We start from the raw sequence: 21,630 nt of genomic DNA on the forward strand, positions 1-21,630 counted from the left end.
CCGGCGGGGGAGGCGCCGAGTGGCACATCGCGGGCGCCCGCCCGCCCTGCGCCCGCCCCGCGCCGCCCGCTCACGCGCCGCCCCCCCGGCCCCCCTGCCCAGCCGCGGCAGCCATGGCCGCGCGCCTCCGCTCGCTCGCTCCCGGCCCGCCCGCCGCCCGCCGCCCGCCGCCCGCCGCCGGGTAAAGTCTTAGGTTCAGGGAACAAACCCTGGCTTGGTAGGGAGCTTTTCGCTCGCTGGCTCCGCGCTTCTTTTCCCTCCTTCTTCTTTCCACGACTCTTTGGGTCGTCCCAGCGCCCTCCCCTGCCTGCTTCTGCGTCTCCAGTGACCCCCACCCCCGGCCCGTCTCCGAGTCTCCGGCCCCCTGTGCCCGGGACTTCGTCTCATCTGTCCCTCACCCCGTGGAAACTTGGGGGTGGCGGGCGGGGAACGTGGCTCCAGCAGCAGCAGGCGCGACGTGGGCCGCGCACCCCTCCGTGCCTGGGGGGCTCCTTAGGTGGGCGCTTCCCTCGGAAGGCCTCCCTCTCTGGACGGTAGACAGTCACACGCAGACATTTGTTCACTCAGCATTTGTTTACTGAATGCTGACGGTGTGCAGCCGCTGGAACCCAGCAGCCAGCGAAAGTGGTATTCCTGCCCTCGGGGGGGCTTCTGATCCTGCTCGCCCGACGACACGCCCGTACAGGGCTCAGACCTCCTAGAACACGCCGAGTCCCCCCCCCCCCACACCCCGCCAGTCTCCCCCAGCCACACGCCTCACCCTCGTGGAGACACACACCCAGGCACAGCCCCGCCGGCGCTTAGAGACCCGCGCCTGCCTGCACCGCCTAAGTGCGGACGCGGGACTGGCTCCACTTGACCTCTGGGCACGCACAGAGACACATCAACTCACTGCACATACAAAGTCCCCGTAAACTGGGGCCTGGCAGCAAAGAAATGGGGGTATCCGCCCGAAGGCTTCAACCTCAAGATTTGCGTGGGGAAGGGGTTCGAAATGTGACCACCCCCTACTTCCTAAAGGAGGGTGGACGCCCTCTGAGACCAGAGGTCACATTCCCCCGGCGGGAGGTGGGGTGGCGGGGTGGAGAAGGCAGCCCCGGGGCTTCGGCCACACTTCAAAGACCTCGCGGCCCTGATCGCTTCCTGCGGGGGAGGGGCGGGCGGGGAGGCGAGGGGAAGACCCGCGGCGGGAAGGAGAGCTGGAGGGGCCCCCCTCCCCTCGGCGCGCTGCCCCCCTGGCCGACTCTTCCGCCGGGACCGCCTTCTTTTCACCAGCACCTGTTCAACCGGAACATCAAGGGGCCGGGGCCGCCGCCGCCCCTCCCTCCGCGTCTATTTAGTACCTTTCATCCGGGAGGGAGGGTGAATCCCCGCCCAGAGGGAGGGGGGTTGCCAGGCGGGGGAGAACTTGTCCTTGACCTGGCCAGTGGCGTCAGGGATTTACTTTCCTTAATCCCGGAGAGGCTGGATTTAGAGAGGTCGGGGAAGCTGAGTTCTGGCCTGCATGCTGCTGTACCCCACGACTCCTTGCTCCTGCAGGAATATGGGAATCCCGGAGGGCTGCCAGGACGAAGAGGCTCCGTCTACACGGCTGGGGCGAAGTGGGGGGGGGGCTGTCTCTGCCGCATCTGTAGCTGGAGGGGGGGGTCGAGAGTCGCGGGGTAGTCGGGGCCGGCCCGCGGGCGGGGATCCCTCGCGAGGACCGCCACGTGCCGCTGTCTTGATCCAATTTAGGGACTTCGCTCCGACGAAAAGTCACACGAAACGCGGAGGCTCACCAAGAAATTCCTAATGAATCACTTTTACCAACAAAAACACAACTTAAAACGACACGCAAATAATGCCAGACTTAGCTGTGAGCCAGTTTGGGAATATTTGCTTTCGGGACAGACAACGACTAACGGGGACGCAATTTCGGGTTTTGCCGCAGGAGGGTCAGCCAATGGTCCGTGGGTCCCTGCATCCGGGGGTGGATGGCTTTGCGGACCGGGCCAAGTAGTCTTTGTCCGGGTATTCAGCCGGTGCGGGTTTGTCTGTAAACTTGTGGGATACTTATGCGTCTTCTGAGAATGTTAGGAATATTGTTTCGTTTAGTCCCCTTTGCATCTTTAGGGGTGGGTTCCGATCACCCCCATTTCAGAGGTGGCGCAAGTGAGGTGCTGGCGGTTGAAGTGACTTTTCTAAAGTCACACAGTCTGAAAACAGAGCGGGGATTTGCACCTAGCCTATTCTCTCACTGCAGCTGTGGCTGCGCCACCGTTGTGAGGGCGAGTGCAGGTGCGGGACCGGGGTGCCCGCCCGCCGGCAGTGTCCCCCTGGGGTGGGGGGGGAGCGCGGGGAGCGCTTGGTCAGCTGCCGCCGGGGCTCCCAGGACTGAGCTGTCAAACTAACTGTCCGTCTCCCCATGTCGTCTAAGCACCCCCTTACAGTCAACCCACACAAAACCAGTTAGAGCAGGACTGGTCAACAAGTGGCTCAAGTTCCTCCCAGCCCCGGACGTTACTGAACACTGATCTGGGTTGTACCCCGATGTGCTGGCAATTTTTGGCAAGTGACCTACACCCTAGAGATTCCGTTTGCCCTCCTTGATGTCCCTCTGGCAAGGACATTGGTGGCAACTTAAGTAAAGTCCTTTTGTGAAGCGTTAGCGCACATAGTAGGCGCTTGATCCCTGCAGTGCCCTCCCCGCCCCTGTAAGCGTGCCAGGGCGGCGCGTTCCCGCTCCCGCTTCCCGCCTCCATCCTCTCTGCCCGGCCGGCTCGTCCCGCGGCTAAGGGACTGGGGCAGAGAGGACCAAACAGAAAATTATTTCCGCCGGCTCGGCCCGCCCCGCCCCGCCCCGCCCCGCCCGTCCCCGGAGCCAGAAGGGGATTGTGGGGCTGCCGCGGCTGCCGCGGGAGCTGAGCGGGGCGGAAGCGCGCGTCGCGCTGCTGCTCGGGCCCGACCGCGCGGCCCCCCCGCACCTCCCAGCCCGGCGCAAGGGGCTGCGATCCCAGCGCTCCGGGAGGGTCTGTGCGGCCGCCGCCTGGCACGTTTCCACGAAGCATGTCTTGCCGGTTCCGGGAACCTAGCGGGGGAGGCTGGAGAGTGTTGAGGTTTCGCTTCAGCTAGCCGGCGGGGAGGGAGCTCGGTTTCGACGGTCCCAGAGGTTGGGGCTCCCCGCCGCCCCCCACTTGCCAGCCATTAGAAAACCCCGGACGCCGGGAAAGAAAGGCACTGGCGCCAGTGGCTCTCTCCAGAGAGCACAGCTGCTGACCTTGGGGCGTTCAGACAGGTTAAGTTACTTTCCCCAGGTAACCCATCTGGTAGGAGACTCTTAAGTGGTCCACCTGCCGGGTAGGAGAGCCTGTCATGGCCAAATAGAAAGTGGGGACGTTAGAATCAAACAGACCTGGGTTCGAGTCCCAGATCGGCCTCTTAGTGGCCTCGACCATGGGTTTCTGTACTTTAATCTGGGATCCTCACTTTTGTCATTAGAAGGGGGACAGCAGCGCCAGCCTTAGGGTTGGTGTGAGCTATGACACTCAAATGCCCGGTTCAAGGACGGGTGATTTCCCCACCAAAGGTTATGACTCCACGTTGGTGTCTCTAGCAAGCCTGTTGGGGCGCGGGTGGGACTTCAGGTTCTTTCCTAAGTCACACATCCTGTACAAGAGGAATAGAGAGGTTCGATTTAAAGAGGAACTGGTAGGAGTGAGGGAATTCCCCAGGCTTTAGGTCTCTGGTCATGATTATGGTAAATAGTGATTCTGCAGCATCAGATTGTGGGCTTGCTTTTCAGATTTTTTTTTTTTTTACAGGACTTAGCGTTAAGTCCTGCCTGTGCCAGTAGGTAGTAATGTGACACAGCAAACTTCATCTTAGTTTGCAGTTTGTAAGTAAGGATAATTGGGTTTGAGCCTTATTGACATGAGGGAGAGAACCCCAGAGCATTGCTCTGGCACATGTCATGTCAGGGATGGAACTCAGGACCTCATACTTTCAGTTCCAACACAAGCCAGCTGCCCCTCTGTATCTGAAAGTCCACCTAGAGGGGGGTAGGTGGTGACACACCTGGCTGACTACACATAATATGATCAAGGCCCTGAGTTCAAGGCCATGGTGAAGCTGTCTCTCTGTCACTCTCTCTCTTTTTTTTTTTCTCTTTTGCCTCCAGGGTTATTGCTGGGGCTCAGTGCCTACACCAGGAATCCAGTGCTCCCGGAGGCCATTTTTTCCCCCTTTTGTTGCCCTTGTTGTTGTAGCCTTGTTGTGGTTATTATTGTTATTGTTGATGTCATTCGTTGTTGGATAGGACAGAGAGAAATAGAGAGAGGGGGAGAGAAAGACAGACACCTGCAGACCTGCTTCACCGCCTGTGAAGCGACTCCCCTGCAAGTGGGGAGCTGGGGGCTCGAACCTGGATCCTTACGCCGGTCCTTGCACTTTGCACTACGTGCACTTAACCCTCTGCGCTACCGCCCGACCCCCGTCACTCTTCTATGTCTCCCTACCCTCTCAGTTTCACTCTGTTCTGTCTTAAAAAAAATTTTTTTTTAATCTATTTATGATCGACTTGAAACATCCGCTCTCCCAATAAAAAACAGGGTGATTGTATTTCTTCCTCCAATCTGCAGGACACTGGCAACTCCAGCCATGGTTCCAGAGAGTGTTAAGAGCTGTGAATCCAGGTAGGTAGGCTCTGTGATGATGTTTGGGGCATAAAGGAGTTCTTCCCACCTGCAGGGGAAAAGCTTCATGCGTGGGTTGCAGGCATCTCTCTGTCTCTCTCTCTCTATCTCCCACTACCTTCTGAATTTCTGTCTATCCAATAAATAAATAAGTTAAAAAAAGCAGAAAGGAGTTCTTTAAAAAAATTTTTTTTGGTATTTATTTATTTATTTATTGGATAGAGACAGCCAGAAATCAAGAGAGAAGGGGGTGATAGAGAGGGAGAGACAGAGAGACAACTGTACCACTGTTTCACCACTCATGAAGCTTCACCCTACAGGTGGAGACTGGGTGTTCAAACCTGGGTCCTTGTGCACTGTAATGTGTGCTCAACCAAGGGCGCCACCACCTGGCCCCCCAGAAGTGACTTCTTTAGGGAGTTAGGATAGATGGGAAAGACAGATCAGGAGGGAGGTAACTCTCTCTCTACTCAGCCTTTCCCTAGCCCTACACTCCCACCCCCAACCAGCTGGGTGACCTGGGGCAAAGCAGCCTGGAGATCTCTAACATTTGGGTGACTGGAATTTGAAGCCCCTCCCCCACCAACTTTGGGGTGAACATTCTGTGGTTGATGACTGCTCCTGGGGAAGTTTCCAGACTAGGGGATGATAGATGACTAGCACATTTGCCCTGACATGTGTTCCTCTTCCCCACCAGTCCCTCCAGTTACAATTGCCATCAGGACAGATGCTGAACAAGTTGTGTCAATGAGTCAGTAAACATTTAACATTTGATTAACTCATCACAATGGGCCACAGGAGATACCTAGATAGCACCTGGGATGTTTGGATTGACCGGCACAAAGAGAAGGCATATCAATGGGCAACGATAAGGGATACGGTAGTGCTGAGAACACTGCTGACACAGGCGGGAAGGAAGTAACTGTTTATGAAGTTGGGGGAAGGCCTGGGCTGGGTCCAACTGGACAAAGGAGAGTTTGCAGGAAGATAAGTGACAGAGCATTCCGAGCAGAGGGTGGGGCATTAGGGCCACAGAGACAGGAGCTGGTCCTAGTGTTAGCCCCATGTGTTGGAGGAGATAGTTAGAAACAGCCTTTGCAAACACACCGGTATAAAGTGATCTTGGATATTTTGCTAAACTGTTTGGAGTTAATGCCGAAGCTGATGGGGAGCCACTAAAAGACTTTAAGCAAGAAGTATTTGCCTGTATTTGCACATTCGTTGTCCTTCCCTTTTCCCTTTCCCTTCCTTCTTACTTTCTAATTGCCACAAGAGTTATTGTTGGGACTCTGTGCCTGCACTGACAAATCTACTGTCCCCTGAGAGACCATCTAGTTGGTCTCTCTCTTCTTTTTCCTTTAGTTTTCATAGAGACAGAGAGAAATTGATAGAGAAAGGGTAGATAGAGAAGGGAAGAGAAAGAGAGGGAACCTGCAGCACTGTTTCACTGCTTAAGGAAGCAGTGGGGGGAGCAGGGGTTTGAACCAGGGTTTTTGCATACAGTAACGTGTGTGATCTACTGGCTGTGCCCACTGGACCCTGTATGTTGGTTTTCAAATGTGGGACTGCCTAAGGCTGGTTGGAAGCCAGAAGTTGGGAGATCCATTAGGACAACAGTCAAAAGTGCACGAGTGGGAGTTGGGTGGTAGTGCAGCGGGTTTAGCGCAGGTGGCGCAAAGCACAAGGACCCACGTAAGGATCCCGGTTCGAGCCCCTGGCTCCCCACCTGCAGGGGGGTCTCTTCACAAGGGGTGAAGCAGGTCTGCAGGTGTCTATCTTTCTCTCCCCCTCTCTGTCTTCCCCTCCTCTCTCCATTTCTCTCTGTCCTATCTAACAATGACAACAATAATAACTACAACAGTGAAACAACAAGGACAACAAAAGGAAATAAATATACTTTTAAAAAAATAAATAAAGTGTACGAGTGTGTGGGTGGATGGGGGGTGTGTGTGAGAGCCAAGGAGGTGGCTCAGTTGGTAGAGTGTGTGCTTTGCATCCAGAAGTCCTGGGTTTAAGCCCAGCACCACATTAGAGCAACAAGGACATAATGGGATAATGGGTAGAATCCAGTAGGTAGTGGAGTAGTGCTTTCTGCCCTTTCATTAGCTCTCTTTCTCATTTAAAAAAAAAAAGGGAGTCTGGTGGTAGTGCAGCAGGTTAAGTGCATGTGGTGCAAAGCACATGGACCAGAGTAAGGATCCTGGTTCAAGCCCCCGGCTCCCCACCTGCAGGGGAGTCACTTCACAGGCGGTGAAGCAGGTCTGCAGGTGTCTGTCTTTCTCTCCCCCTCTCTGTCTATTTGTCTCTCCTTCCTCTCTCCATTTCTCTCTGCCTATCCAACAATGACATCAGTAACAACAACAATAATAACTACAACAACAATAAAAAGCAAAAAGGGCAACAAAAGGGAAAATAAATAAATATAAAAGAAATTTTAAAAAAGAATTTTAAAAAATCAGTGTGGTCCAGGAGGTAGCACAGTGGATAAAGTACTAGACTCTCAAGCATGAGGTCCTGAGTTTAATCCCCAGCAGCACATGTACCAGAGTGATGTCTGCTTCTTTCTTTCTCTCTCTCTTCCTGTTTTTCTCATGAATAAATAAATAAAATCTTAAAAAAGAAAAGAAATGAAAAGAAAAAGGCAGTGGGCAGGGCTGGACGATAGCTCATTCACTGGAGCTCCTTGATTTAAGCCCCAGCGCCACAGTGGAGCATCATGGAGGACGCTGGGGGAGCCCCTGGTGGTGGAGCCCTGCTCTGGTGTCTCCCTCAGAGAATCCCAAAGAATACACAGAAGGTACAGACCTACTTTTTGAAAATTGATTTATCTTACCAGTGATGAAGAGAGAGAATCAGAACCCAGGTACATGCAGTGCCAGGGATCAAAGCCAGGGCCTCATGCTTGGAATTCCAATCACATTTGGACTTGCAATCCTGCATTTAGCCCTGGATATGCTTCAGATGATCAATAAGGGGTTTCTTGTGGGATATGGGACACACTAGTAGTTCATAGACATTTATATTATCTACCACCTTTTCCATCCTTACTACATGCCAGATACTGGGCTAAGCCCTGCCAATGCAGAAACGACAAAGCAGGTCTCAGCCCTGCAGGTGCTCAGGTGGAGAGAGACTTGTTGGCAACAGCAAATGCCTCTGGCACTTGGTGTGCAGTGTGTTGTCCTGAGGGATAATCCTGTGCAGAGGGGGCCCCAGAGGTGCTCCAGAGTCTGTCTGGGGAAGGTGGACAAGGCTCCTTAGGGGAGAAGGGTCCTGAGCTATGAGTGGAAATTTACTGGTTGTGGGGGGGTGGTTAAAGGGAAACATTGTGGGGCAAGGACCAGTTACTACTCAAGCGAGCATGAAAGCCCCATTGTGTTGAGGGGGGTCCATGTGCTTGGCAAAGGAAGAGTAGCCATCAGAGAAGTAACAGCAAGGAAAGGATCAGTGTACCTCATGGGCCCAGACGACCCCGGAGCTTGAAGCTCCATGGAGGAGACTGAGCAGATGCAATACTGCATAGTTCACTATGGTGGAAGTAGAGTTGTGGTCACAGGGGCTAGAGAGGGCAACAGCACAGCTTCTGAAGTCATCACAAGTGTTAGCATGTAATTCTGGGGGGCAGTGGTAGTCTCTCTCTCTGCCCCAGGGTTATCTTTGGGGCTCTGTGCTTGTATAACTCCACCATTCCTGGCAGCCATCTTTTCTCCTTTTCTTTCCTTCCTTGCCCTCCCCTCCCTTTTCCTCTAGGTAGAGTAAGGGTGGGGAACCTCCTGCCTGTGAAATCATTTCATCTGGCCCAACCAAGTCAGCCAGAACTTTTTCATAGCAACATTAAATGCTAATTAAATTATTTATGTATTTATTTTTAAATATTTATTTATTTTTCCCTTGTGTTGCCCTTGTTTTATTGTTGTAGTTATTATGTTGTTGTTATTGATGTCATCACTGTTGGATAGGACAGGGAGAAATGTAGAGAGGAGGAGAAGATAGAGAGGGGGGAGAGAAAGATAGACACCTGCAGACCTGCTTCAGCGCCTGTGAAGCCATTCCTCTGCAGGTGGGGAACCGGGGGCTCGAACCAGGATCCATACTCTGGTCCTTGTGCTTTGCATCACGTGTGCTTAACCCGCTGCGCTAGCGCCCAACTCCCTGTATTTTTTTATTTTAATAGGAAAGATACAGAGAGAACGAGAGATCAGGGGCCAGGCGGTGTTGCACCTGGTTAAGCATACACATTACAGTGTGGAAGGACCTGGGTTCAAGGCCCTGGTCCCCACCTGTAGGGGGAAAGCTTCATAAGTGGTGAAGCAGGGCTATAGGTGTCTTTCTGTCTCTCACCCCCTCTATTCTCCCCCTTCATCTCAATTTCTGGCTGTCTCTATCCTATAAATAAATAAAGATAATTTAAAAAATTAAATAACGAATACAACTCAACAAAGAGAAGAAGAACAACTCAATAAAAAAGTGGGCAGTGGGGGCTGGGTGCTAGCGCAATGGGTTAAGTGCACATAGTGTGAAGCACAAAAACTGGCACAAGGATCCTGGTTTGAGCCCCCAGCTGCTCACCTGCAGAGGGGTCACTTGGCAAGTGGTGAAGCAGATCTGCAGGTGTCTATCTCTTTCCCTTTCTTTTTTTTTCTTTTTTAAATTTTTTTTTCATATTTATTTATTTTTCTTTTGTTGCCCTTGTTGGTTTTTATTGTGGTTGTAGTCATTATTGTTGTTATTGATGTCGTCGTTGTTGGATAGGACAGAGAGAAATGGAGAGAGGAGGGAAAGACAGAGAGGGGGAGAGAAAGATAGACACCTGCAGACCCGCTTCACTGAAGTGACTCCCCTGCAGGTGGGGAGCAGGGGCTTGAACCGGGATTCTTATGCCAGTCCTTGGTGCTTTGCACCACCTGCGCTTAACCCGCTGCGCTACCGCCTGACTCCCATCTCTCTCCCTTTCTGTCTTCCCCTCCTTTCTCAATTTCTCTCTGTCCTACTCAACAGTAACAACAATGGAAAAAAGATTACTCCAAGAGCAGTGGATTCCTAGTGCAGGCATAGAGCCCCAGTGATAACTCTGGAAGGAAAAAAAAAAACAACAGGCAGAAGATATGAATAGACAGTTTTCAAAAGAAGAAATACACAGGGGCTGGGTGGCGGTGCACATGGTTGAGCACATGTCACAATGCACAAGGACCTGGGTTCGAGTTCCCTATCCTCACCTGCAGGGGCAAAGCTTTGCAAGTGGTGAAACAGTATTGCAGGCCTCTGTCTCTCTCCCTCTCTATAACCCCCTTCCCTCTCAATTTCTGGCTATCTCTATCCAATAAATAAATAAAGATAAAAAAATCAAAAACGACAAGGACCGGCATAAGGATCCCGGTTCGAACCCCGGCTCCCCACCTGCAGGGGAGTCGCTTCACAGGCGGTGAAGCAGGTCTGCAGGTGTCTATCTTTCTCTCCTCCTCTCTGTCTTCCCCTCCTCTCTCCATTTCTCTCTGTCCTATCCAACAACGACGACAACAATAATAACCACAACAATAAAACAACAAGGGCAACAAAAGGGAATAAATAAATAAAATAAATAAATAAAATCGAAAACGAAGATATACACATGGCCCACAGACATATGCAGAAATGCTTCGATTCACTCATCAACTCATCATTAGAGAAATGCAAATTAAAACCACATTGAGATTCCACCTCACACCTATGAGAATGGGCTCCATCAATAAAAGAAGTATTGGAGAGGATGTGGAAAGAGAGGAACTCTAGGGAGTTGGGTTAAGTGCACATGGCTAGAAGTGCAAGGACCAGCCTAAGAATCCCGGTTTGAGCCCCCGGCTCCCCACCTGCAGGGGAGTCGCTTCACAAGTGGTGAAGCAGGTCTGCAGGTGTCTATCTTTCCCTCCCCCTCTGTCTTCCCCCTCCTCTCTCCATTTGTCTCTGTCCTATCCAACAACATTAACAGCAACAACAATAATAACTACAACAATAAAAAGGGCAACAAAAGGGAATAAATATATAAAAAAAAAAAGAAAGAGAGGAACAGTTGCCCTTTGACAGATGACTAGATAAAAAAACTTATAGGACATATACTCAACAGAGTATTATACAGCAATAAAAAAGGATGATGTTGTGTCATTTGGCATAAAGTGGATGGAACTGGAGATCATGCTTAGTGAAGCAAGTAAGGAGGTGAAGGACAAGTAAGGAGGTGAAGGACAACTCCAGGTCTTACTCATATGCAGAATATAAGCAATTGAGTTTATGAAAGTGAAAAAAAGTCAACCTGTGTTCAAGACTGTGGGAGAACTATACTTGTTACCTATGGGGGTGGGGACACAGACCTTTGGTGATGCGGATGGTTAAAAAAAGTAGTTAAGGAGTCGGGCTGTAGCGCAGCGGGTTAAGCGCAGGTGGCGCAAAGCACAAGGACCGGCATAAGGATCCCGGTTCGAACCCTGGCTCCCCATCTGCAGGGGAGTCGCTTCACAGGCGGTGAAGCAGGTCTGCAGGTGTCTATCTTTCTCTCCTCCTCTCTGTCTTCCCCTCCTCTCTCCATTTCTCTCTGTCCTATCCAACAACGACAACAACAATAACTACAACAATAAAACAACAAGGGCAACAAAAGGGAATAAATAAATAAATATTAAAAAATAGTTAAAGGGAGTCAGCAGTAGTGCAGCGGGTTAAGCGCACATGGCGCAAAGCGCAAGGGCTAGCGTAAGGATCCCGGTTCCAGTCCCGGATCCCCACCTGCAGGGGAGTCGCTTCGCAGGTGGTGAAGCAGGTCTGCAGGTGTCTGTTTTTCTCTCCTCCTCTCTGTCTTCCCCTCCTCTCTCCATTTCTTTCTGTCTTAACCAACAGCGACGACATCACTAACAATAACCAACAATAAAACAACAAGGGTAACAGGGAATAAATAAATATTTTTAAAAATAGCTTTAAAAAATGGACATCTGGGGGCTGGGTGGTAGCACAGTGAGATAAGCACACATGGTGCAAAGTGCAAGGACTGGCATAAGGATCCTGGCTCAAGCCCCCAGCTCTAGGTGGGTCACTTTGCAAGTTGTGAAGCAGGTCTGCAGGTGTCTATCTTTCTCTCCCCCTCTCTGTCTTCCCCTCCTCTCTCCATTTCTTTCTGTCCTATCCAACACCGATGACATCAATACAACAACAATAATAACCACAACAATGGTAACACCAAGGGCAACAAAATGGGAAAAGTAGCCTCCAGGAGCAGTGGATTCGTAGTGAAGGCACCAAGCCCCAGCAATAACCCTGAAAGCAAAATATATATATACATACATCATACATACACATCTTCCTTGACTTCTGGAACTGACACTAAGAACATAACAGAAAGTAAAATAAAATACTTATGTACACTGATTATTATTATTATTATTTATTTGTTTTCCCTTTTGTTGCCCTTGTTTATCGTCATTGTTATTATTATTGTTGTTGCTGTCATTGTTGTTGAATAGAACAGAGAGAAATGGAGAGAGGAGGGGAAGACAGAGGGGGAGAGAAAGATAGACACCTGCAGACCTGCTTCACCGCCTGTGAAGTGACTCCCCTGCAGGTGGGGAGCTGGGGGCTCGAACAGGATCCTTACGCCGGTCCTTGCGCTTTGTGCCACATGTGCTTAACCCACTGCGTCACCACCCAACACCCAAATTATTATTTTTTGCCTCCAGGGTTATTGCTGGGGCTCAGTGCCTGCACTACGAATCCACTGCTCCTGGAGGCCTTCCCCCCATTTTGTTGCCCTTATTGTTGTATTTATTGTTATTGTTGTCATTGCTATTGTTGTTGTTGGATAGGACATAGAGAAATGGAGAGAGGAAGGGGAGACAGAGGGGGGAGAGAAAGACACCTGCAGACCTGCTTCATTGCTTGTGAAGCGACCCCCCTGTATGTGGGGAGCCGGGGGCTCTACCTGGGATCCTTGTGAGGGTCCTTTCACTTTGTGCCACGTGTGCTTAAATTGCTGCGTTACTGCCCAGCCCCCATACACTGATTCTTATTGAAATATTATTGATAGAATTAACCTAGATAACATTAAGGGACTAGTTACTATAACAGCATTTTTTTTTTTCCCCCAGAGCTCAGCTCTGGTTTATGGTGGTGCAGTTAGATTGAACCTGGGACTTCGGAGCCTCAAATATGAGAATCTCTTTGCATAATCATTATACTATCAACCCCCACCCCACTTTTTTTTAAATTGGGGAGTTAATGCTTTAGAGGAAGTACAGTTGTTGATACATACATATGGGTAAAATTTCACACAATAAAGGAAGAGAGTTGAAAAGTTCAGGTTGGAGAGTTTAAAAGTTGCTGAGTTTAAAGTCAGGTGGGCCATCCTGGAAGAGGGTTGGATACATATGCCACTTTAAATAATTGTGAGGCTCTTTTGAAGCATATGTGATACTCTGCCTGCTTCTCCTGTTGGAGACATCTTTGAGCATTGTCAGCAATAGCCAGTAACTGAAACCCTGGTGTGGTGAGGTCACACCAGGAGGCTGTGCAGGTGCAGTTAAGTAGCAGACCAAGGCTGGAAGCCCAGGGCACAGGGACATTTAAGATTTAAGCAGGAAGGGGATTAGGCAAGGAGCAGAGAAGCAATGTCCAGAGATGGAGGAGGAACTCCTGGGAAAATGATGTCTGGAAACCAGGGAGAAAGCAGGGAGGGAGTGAGGGAGTTGCCTGTGGGCAGGTGGCTCATAGCGGGGTGACAGATTCGACATGATGGGAACATCTTTCTTAGGGGCTGGGCTGTGAGCTGTAGGGGGCAAAATGGAGGTAGGGTGGGTGGATATGGGCCAAGGAGGTGCAGCTTGTGTTTCAGTGGGAGAACCGCAGGCACAAGGAATAATATGAGCCAGAGGGGACACTGCTTCCTCCAGAGAGAAGCAAGGAGGTGAATGATAGAGCAGACAAATGCGTATAGGGGCTTCTTTGCGGCTATATTTACTCTCCCTTACCTTTTTTTTTCTTTTTTAAGATTTATTTATTTAGTGGTCTAGGAGGTGAGACAGTGGATAAAGCACTAGACTCTCGGGAGTTGGGTGGTAGCACAGTGGGTTAAGTGCACGTGGCACAAAGCGCAAGGACCAGCATAAGGATCCCGGTTCGAGCCTCCGGCTCCCCACCTGCAGGAGAGTCGCTTCACAAGCGGTGAAGCAGGTCTGCAGGTGTCTTTCTCTCCCCCTCTCTGTCTTCCCCTCCTCACTCCATTTCTCTCTGTCCTACCTAACAACAATGACATCAATAGCTACAACAATAATAACTAAACAACAATAAAAAAACAAGGGCAACAAAAGGGGAAAAAAAGCACTAGACTTTCAAGCATGAGGTCCTGAATTCCATCCCAGGCAGCACATGTACCAGAATGATTTCTAGTTCTTTCCTATCGCTCTCATTAATAGATAAATAAAATTTTTAGAAAATATTTATTTGGGAGTCAGGTGGTAGCGCAGCGGGTTAAGCACATGTGGTGCAAAGTGCAAGGACCGGAGTAAGGATCCCAGTTCAAGCCCCCGGTTCCCCACCTGCAGGGGAGTCGTTTCACAGGCGGTGAAGCAGGTCTGCAGGTGTCTATTTCTCTTTAACTTTAAAAAAAAATTATTTTCCCTTTTGTTGCCCTTGTTGTTTTTATTATTGATGTCATCGTTGTTAGATAGGACAGAGAGAAATGGAGAGAGGAGGAGAGAAAGGCCGACACCTGCAAACGTTCTTCACTGTTCGTGAAGCGACTCCCCTGCAGGTGGGGAGCCGGGGGCTCAAACCGGGATCCTTATACCGGCCCTTGCTCTTTGTGCCACGTGCGCTTAACCCACTGTACTACCGCCCGACTCCCAGTGTCTATCTTTCTCTCCCCCTCTCTGTCTTCCCCTCCTCTCTCCATTTCTCTCTGTCCTATCCAACAACAATGACATCAATAATAACTACAGCAACAATTAAAAAAAAAGGCAACAAAAGGGAAAATTAAAAAAAACTGCCATAAAAGACAAGTTTTTTTAAAAAGGAAAATATTTTATTATTAACACAGGAGAGAGAGAGGGAGAGAGATTGAGACTAGATAGAGTATGTGATGCCAGATGTTGAATTGGGACCTCATGCTTGAGAGTCATAAACTCTAAAGACTGTACCACCTTGATTCCTTGCTTTCGTTTTGCTGCGAGGGCTTTGATTCCACCTAGAGCTTCTAGCAAATTCTGTTTTTTCTTTTTATCTGGATAGAGGGTGAGAGAGATAGTGAGAGGAGAGGCACCATAACACGACTCCATTGTTCCTGAAGGTTCCCCTCTGCAGGGTGCTCCCATGTTGTGGCTCAGGGCTTGAACCTGGGTCCTTGCTCATGGCTATGTACGCTCTCTATCTGGTGAGCTATCTCCCAGCCTCCTGTATTTCCTCATTAGAAAGGAAACGGGGGTGTGGGGAGGTTGAGCGGTAGCTAGCACGAAGCACAAGGACTGGCCTAAGGATCACAGTTTGAGCCCTCGCTTCCTACCTGCAGGTGGGTTTCTTCACAGGCAGTGAAACAGGTCTGCAGGTGTCTTTCTCTCCCCCTCTCTGTCTCTCCCTCCTCTCTCCATTTCTCTCTGTCCTATCTAACAACAATGACAGCAGTGACGACAACAATAATAATAACAGCAACAATGATAAACAACAAGGGCAACAAAAGGGGAAAAAATAGCCTCCAGGAGCAGCAGATTCATAGTGCAGGCACTGAGCCCCAGTGATAACCCTGGAGGCAAAGAAAAAAAACAGAGTCTGGGCAGTGGTATATCCAGTTGAGCACAGATGCTACAGTCCTCAAGGACCCAGGTTCAAGCCCCAGTCCCCATTTGCAGAGGGTGAGCAGTGAAACCATGCTGCAGGTATCTCTCTGTTCTCTCTCTCCATATCTCCCCCTTCCTCCTCACTTTCTCTCTGTCTCTATCCAATTAATAAATTAAAATATTTTTTAAAAAGGAATAATTTTTCAGTCAGGGTGCTATTTCAATGTTAGGGCACAGTACATTTATATCTCAAGCCTCAGAGGCCCTAGATTCAACCCCTGATGTAGTTATATGCAAGAGTTGAGATATACTTTGGTCATGTGTCTCTAATAAAAATTTTAAAAAATAATTAAAATTTAAAAAATTATTTATTTTCCCTTTTTGTTGCCCTTGTTTTTATTGTTGTTGTAGTTATTATTGTTGTTATTGATGTCATCGTTCTTAGGACAGAGAGAAATAGAGAAAGGAGGGGAAGACAGAGAGGGGGAGAGAAAGAAAGACACCCACAGACCTGTTTCACCTCCTGTGAAGTGACTCTCCTGCAGGTGGGGAGCCAGGGCTCGAACTGGGATCCTTACACCAGTCCTTGTGTTTTGTGCCATGTGCGCTTGACCCACTGTGCTACTGCCTGACTCCCAAAAAATCATTTTTTTAAAGAGCCAATGATATAGCGTAGTGGTATACATAACAAATGTTCATGGTGTGTGACATAGCATAGTAGTTATGCAAAAAAGACTTTCATGCTTGAGACTCTAAAGTTACAGGTTCAATCCCTGCATCACCTTAAGCCAGAGCTGAGCAGTGCTCTGGTGATAGTAACAACAACAATAATATAATGTAATATAATATAATACAATATGATATAATGAAAATCTTTTTGAAAAATTATGCCTGAGAAACTGAGGTGTTAAGGTTAGTATCTGGTACTACCAGATGAGCAGTGCTCTGATTCAAACAAACAAACAATATATTTCAGTACTCAAAGTTATTATTATTTTTGTTGTTGTTCTTGCTGTGACTAGAGCTTCACTGCTTCAGGCTGACCTTTCCAGATGGAGGGAGGGCTGCTGAAATAGCTCACTTGGCTAGTGTGCTGTTTTGCTAATTTTTTTTTTTTGCCTCCAGGGTTGTTGCTGGGGTTCGGTGCCTGCACTATGAATCCACTGCTCCTGGAGGCCATTTTTTCCCATTTTGTTGCCCTTGTTGTAGTTGTTATTATTGTTGTTGTCATAGCTGTTGTTGTTGGATAGGACAGAGAAATTGAGAGAGATGGGGAAGACAGAGAGGAGGAGAGAAGGATAGACACCTGCAGACCTACTTCACTGCCTGTGAAGCGACTCGCCTGTAGGTGGGGAGCTGGGGGCTGGAACCGGGTTTCTTACACTGGCCCTTGTGCTTTGCGCCATATGCGCTCAACAGGCTGCGCTAACAGCCCAGCCCCTGCTTTGCCATATTTGAGACGAGACCCACACCACATTTAATGAAATTCAGTACTGTGATCTCTTTCACTCTCTCTCTCTCTGCCATTTCTGTTTCTATATTAAAAAAGAAGAGAAAGGGGAGTCAGGCGGTAGCGCAGAGGCTTAAGCGCAAGTGGCGCGAAGCGCAAGGACCGGCATAAGGATCCGGGTTAGAGCCCCTGGCTCCCCACCTGCAGGGGGATCCCTTCATTGGTGATGAAGCAGGTCTGCAGGTGTCTATCTTTTTCTCTCCCTCTTTGTCTCTCCCTCCTTTCTCCATTTCTCTCTGTCCTAACAACGAGGACATCAATAACAACAACAATAATTACAACAACAATAAAAAGTAACAAGGGCAACAGAAGGGAAAATAAATAAAAATTTTTAAAAAGAAGAGAAAGGAAAGAGAGAGGGAAAGCCAGAAAGACACAATAGCACTGAAACTTCCTTCAGTAGGATAGGGGCCAGGCTCACACCTGCGTTGTATACATTACAAAGGTGTTTTTTTTTTTTTTTTTTTTAACCAGAGTACTACTCAGCTCTGTTTTATGGTGGTGTGGGGGATAGGGGCCAGGCTCACACCTGCGTTGTATACATTACAAAGGTGTTTTTTTTTTTTTTTAACCAGAGTACTACTCAGCTCTGTTTTATGGTGGTGTCGGGGACTGAACCTCGGACTTTGGAGTTTCAGGCATGAGTCTGTATAACTATTATGCTATTTCCCCCACCCTTTTTTCTTCCTTCCTTCCTTTAAAAAGTATTTTATTTATTCTATAGAGACAGAGAGAAATAGAGAGGGAATGGGAAGACAGAGAGGTAGAGAGTCAGAGAGACACCTGCAACACTGCTTTACCACTTGTGAAGCTTCCCCCTGTAGGTGGGGAGCAGGGGCTCCAACCTGGGTCCTTGCACATTGTAACATGGGTGCTCTAGTGGGTGTGTTACCACCTGGTCCTTTTCCTTCCTTCCTTCCTTCCTTCCTTCCTTCCTTCCTCCCTCCCTCCCTCCCTCCCTCCCTCTCTCCCTCCCTCCCTCCCTCCTTTACTTCCTTTCTCTCTCCCTTCTTTTTTAACCTTTATTTATTGGATAGAGACAGCCAGAAATCAAGAGGGAAGAGGGCGATAGAGAGGGAGAGAGACAGAGAGACACCTGCAGCACTGCTTCACCACTCATGAAGCCTTCCCCCTGCAGATGGAGACTGGTGGCTTGAACCCAGGTCCTTGAGCATTGTAATACATGCACTCAACTAGGTGCACTACCACCTGGCCCCTTCTCTCTCTTTCTTTCTCCTTTCCTTCACTTTCTTTTTTAAATTTTTAATAGAGGGTAAAAGACAGAGAGAAGGAGAAATACCACAGCACTACTCTGCTGCTTGTGAAGCATTCCTTAGTCTGTGCTCCCATCAGGTGTCCAGGGTGAGCTATTTCCCAGCTATTTCCCCTAAATCAGCTTTATTTGTTTTTTTCCTTCCCAGAGCAACTGCTTAGCTCTGGCTTATGGTGGTGTGGGGGACTGAATCTGAGACCTTGGAACCTCAGGCATGAGAGACTTTTTTTTTGCCTCCAGGGTTATTGCTGGGGCTCAGTGCCTGCACCATGAATCCATTGCTCCTGAAGGCCATTTTTCCCCCTTTTATAGCCTTGTTGTGGTTATTATTGTTGTTGATGTCGTTCGTTGTTGGATAGGACACAGAGAAATGGAGAGAGGAAGGGAAGACAGAGAGGGGGAGAGAAAGATAGACACCTGCAGACCTGCTTCACCGCTTGTAAAGCGACTCCTCTGCAGGTGGGAAGCCGGGGGCTCGAACCAGGATCCTTAGGCTGGTCCTTGCACTTCACACCATGTACTCTTAACCCCCTGTGCTACCACCTGACTCCCCATAAAACAACTTTTAGGTGATATAATTTACATAAAGTAAAATGTACACATTTTAAGTGTGTAAATAATTACTTTTAACATGTACACTCCTGTACATATCACCCCAGTGAAGATATAGAACACCTCTTTGGCTGGGAAGATAGCATAATGATTATGCAAAAGGTTTTCATACTGGAGGCTCCTACATCTCCAGTTCAATCCTCACCACTACCAGAAACCAGAGCTGAGCCACTGCTATTTTATTTTTATTTTTATTTATTTATTTTTCCTTTTTTTGGCCCTTGTTGGTTTTTTTATTGTTGTTGTTATTTTTTTCCCATTTTATTTTTTTTATTTTGGGGGGGGGCTCCAGTCTTTTTTAATTATTTATTTAAGAAAGGATTAATTAACAAAACCATAGGGTAGGAGGGGTACAACTCCACACAATTCCCACCACCCAATCTCCATATCCCACCCCCTCCCCTGATAGCTTTCCCATCTCTATCCCTCTGGGAGCATGGACTCAGGGTCATTGTGGGTTGCAGAAGGTAGAAGGTCTGGCTTCTGTAATTGCTTCCCCTATTGTTGTTATTATTGATGTCATCGTTGTTGGATAGGACTGAGAGAAATCGAGAGAGATGGGGAAGACAGAGGGGGAGAGAAAGATAAACACTACTTGTGAAGCGACTCCCCTGCAGGTAGGGAGCAGGGGGCTCAAACCCGGGGCTCCAACTGAGATCCTTACGCTGGTCCTTGCGGTTTTCACCACGTGCGCTTAACCCGCTGCGCTACCGATAGATTCCCACCTCATCTGATTTCTATCACTACAGATCACAATAGATTAGTTTTACAGGTTCTAGAAATTTATAAAAATGGAGTGTGTGTGTGTGTGTGTGTGTGTGTGTGTGTGTGTGGTATGTAACCACAGGGCCCTCACACATGTGACATTTCACCACTCTGGACTATTTTTACACTCAGACAGTGAAAGAGACAGAGAAAGGGAGAGAAACTATAGTACTGAAGTTTCCACTGGTACCTCCTATGTGGTGCAAGGGCTATGCACTCCTACTCCATGAGATATATCTCTGGCTGTGAAAGTGGAATTTTATAATATTTACTTATTTTTTAAACATTTTTTAAAATTATCTTATTGATAGAGACAGTCAGAAATCAAGAGGGAAGGGGAGATAAAGAGGAAGAGAGACAGTGAGACACCTGCAGCCCTGCTTTTCCGCTTGCAAAGCTTTCTTCCTACAGGCAGGGACTGGGGCTTGAACCTGGGTCTTTGTGCACTCAGCCAGGTGTACTACCCGGACCCTAATATTTACTTATTTGGTTTGGATTCTCCAAACCTTTAAAACAGGAAGCAGTGGGAGTCGGGCAGTAGTTCAGCAGGTTAAACGCAGGTGGAGCCAAGCTCAAGGACTGGCGTAAGGATCTGGGTTCGACCCCCCCCCCCGCAACTGAGTCCCTTCACAAGCAGTGAAGAAGGTCTGCAGGTGTCTTTCTTTCTCTCCCCCTCTGTCTTCCCCTCCTCTCTCCATTTCTCTCTGTCCTAACCAACAATAACGACATCAATAACAACAACAACAATAAAAAGTAACAAGGGAAATAAAAAGGGAATATATAAATAAATATTAAAAAAAAAACAGGAAGCAGTGCCAGTGCTGAGTTTGGGGCTCAGATAGAGAGCAGGAGATCTCTTTGGATCTAGAGGCCAGGGAGTAAGCAATGACCCCGGATTGTGTCTCACAGTGAAAGCAGAGAAAGCGGCCTGTAGCCACAGAATCAGGTACAAGCCTGTGCTCAGGGAATTGAGGATTCTGGATTCTAGCAGCACCTGGTCATGGCAGTGGAGTGGGACTCCTGAAGACCAATGTAGTGTAAGAATGGGGACAAATGGATTCAGATGTTCACACAGAAGGCCTTCAAGATGCCAGGGAATCTGAGATTTAAAACCCTAGGGTCACTGTCCAGAAGATGGCATAATCAGGGAGCTCTGGGCTGGGGAGCATGAAGTCCCTGGTTCAGATCACCAGCACCACATATACCAGAGTGCTGCCCTGACCTCTCCCCTTCCTTTCTCCTCTTTCATATGAAATAAACAAAACAAACCTTAAAAGAAAAAACTTATGGGGAGTCAGGCGGTAGCGCAGCGGGTTAAGCGCACATGGCATGAAGCACAAGGATGGCATAAGGATCCTGGTTCAATCCCCTGGCTCCCCACCTGCAGGGGGGTCGCTTCACAGGAGGTGAAGCAGGTCTGCAGGTGTCTATCTTTCTCTCCCCCTCCTCTCTCCATTTCTCTCTGTCCTATCCAACAACGACGACAATATCAATAACAACAATAATAACTACAACAATAAAACAACAAGGTCAACAAGGTGGAATAAATAAATTAATAAATATTAAGAATGAGAAAAAATACTTAAAAAAAAACTTATGGGAGTCGGGCGGTAGCGCAGCGGGTTAAGCGCATATGGCGCAAAGCACAAGGACTGGAGTAAGGATCCTGGTTTGAGCCTCTGGCTCCTCACCTGCAGGGGAGTCGCTTCACAAGGGGTGAAGCAGGTCTGCAGGTGTCTGTCTTTCTCTCCCCCTGTCTGTCTTCCTCTCCTCTCTCCATTTCTCTCTCTCCTATCCAACAACAACAATATCAATAATGACAACAATAATAATTAACAATAAAAAAACAAGGACAACAAAAGAGAATAAATAAGTATTAAGAAACTAATTTATTTGATAGAGATACAGAGAAAGGGAAGATAGATGCTGTCAGTGCTGCTTTACCACTCATGAAGCTTCTCCTTTGCAGATGGGGACTGGGGACTTGGACTAGAGGCTTGAATTCAGGTCTTGGCT

At 48.6% G+C, this 21,630-nt stretch overlaps 1 long non-coding RNA gene across 4 annotated transcripts in view; it reads left to right on the forward strand.

The window, feature by feature from the left end:
- The window catches only part of LOC132541946 (uncharacterized), a 39,464-nt gene that overhangs the window by 1,349 nt on the left and 16,485 nt on the right, over positions 1-21,630 (forward strand). The window contains exon 2 of one of the 4 annotated variants that reach the window (XR_009553053.1): positions 4,617-4,670. The exons of 2 other annotated variants lie outside the window; for them this stretch is intronic. This is a non-coding gene — a long non-coding RNA (uncharacterized LOC132541946). Of the gene's footprint in view, positions 1-98; positions 182-4,616; positions 4,671-21,630 lie in introns of those variants that run through there. One more of the 4 variants, XR_009553054.1, reaches the window with a different exon arrangement.

The sequence above is a fragment of the Erinaceus europaeus genome, chromosome 12 (assembly GCF_950295315.1).
Source record: "Erinaceus europaeus chromosome 12, mEriEur2.1, whole genome shotgun sequence".
In the NCBI taxonomy this organism is placed as follows: domain Eukaryota; kingdom Metazoa; phylum Chordata; class Mammalia; order Eulipotyphla; family Erinaceidae; genus Erinaceus; species Erinaceus europaeus.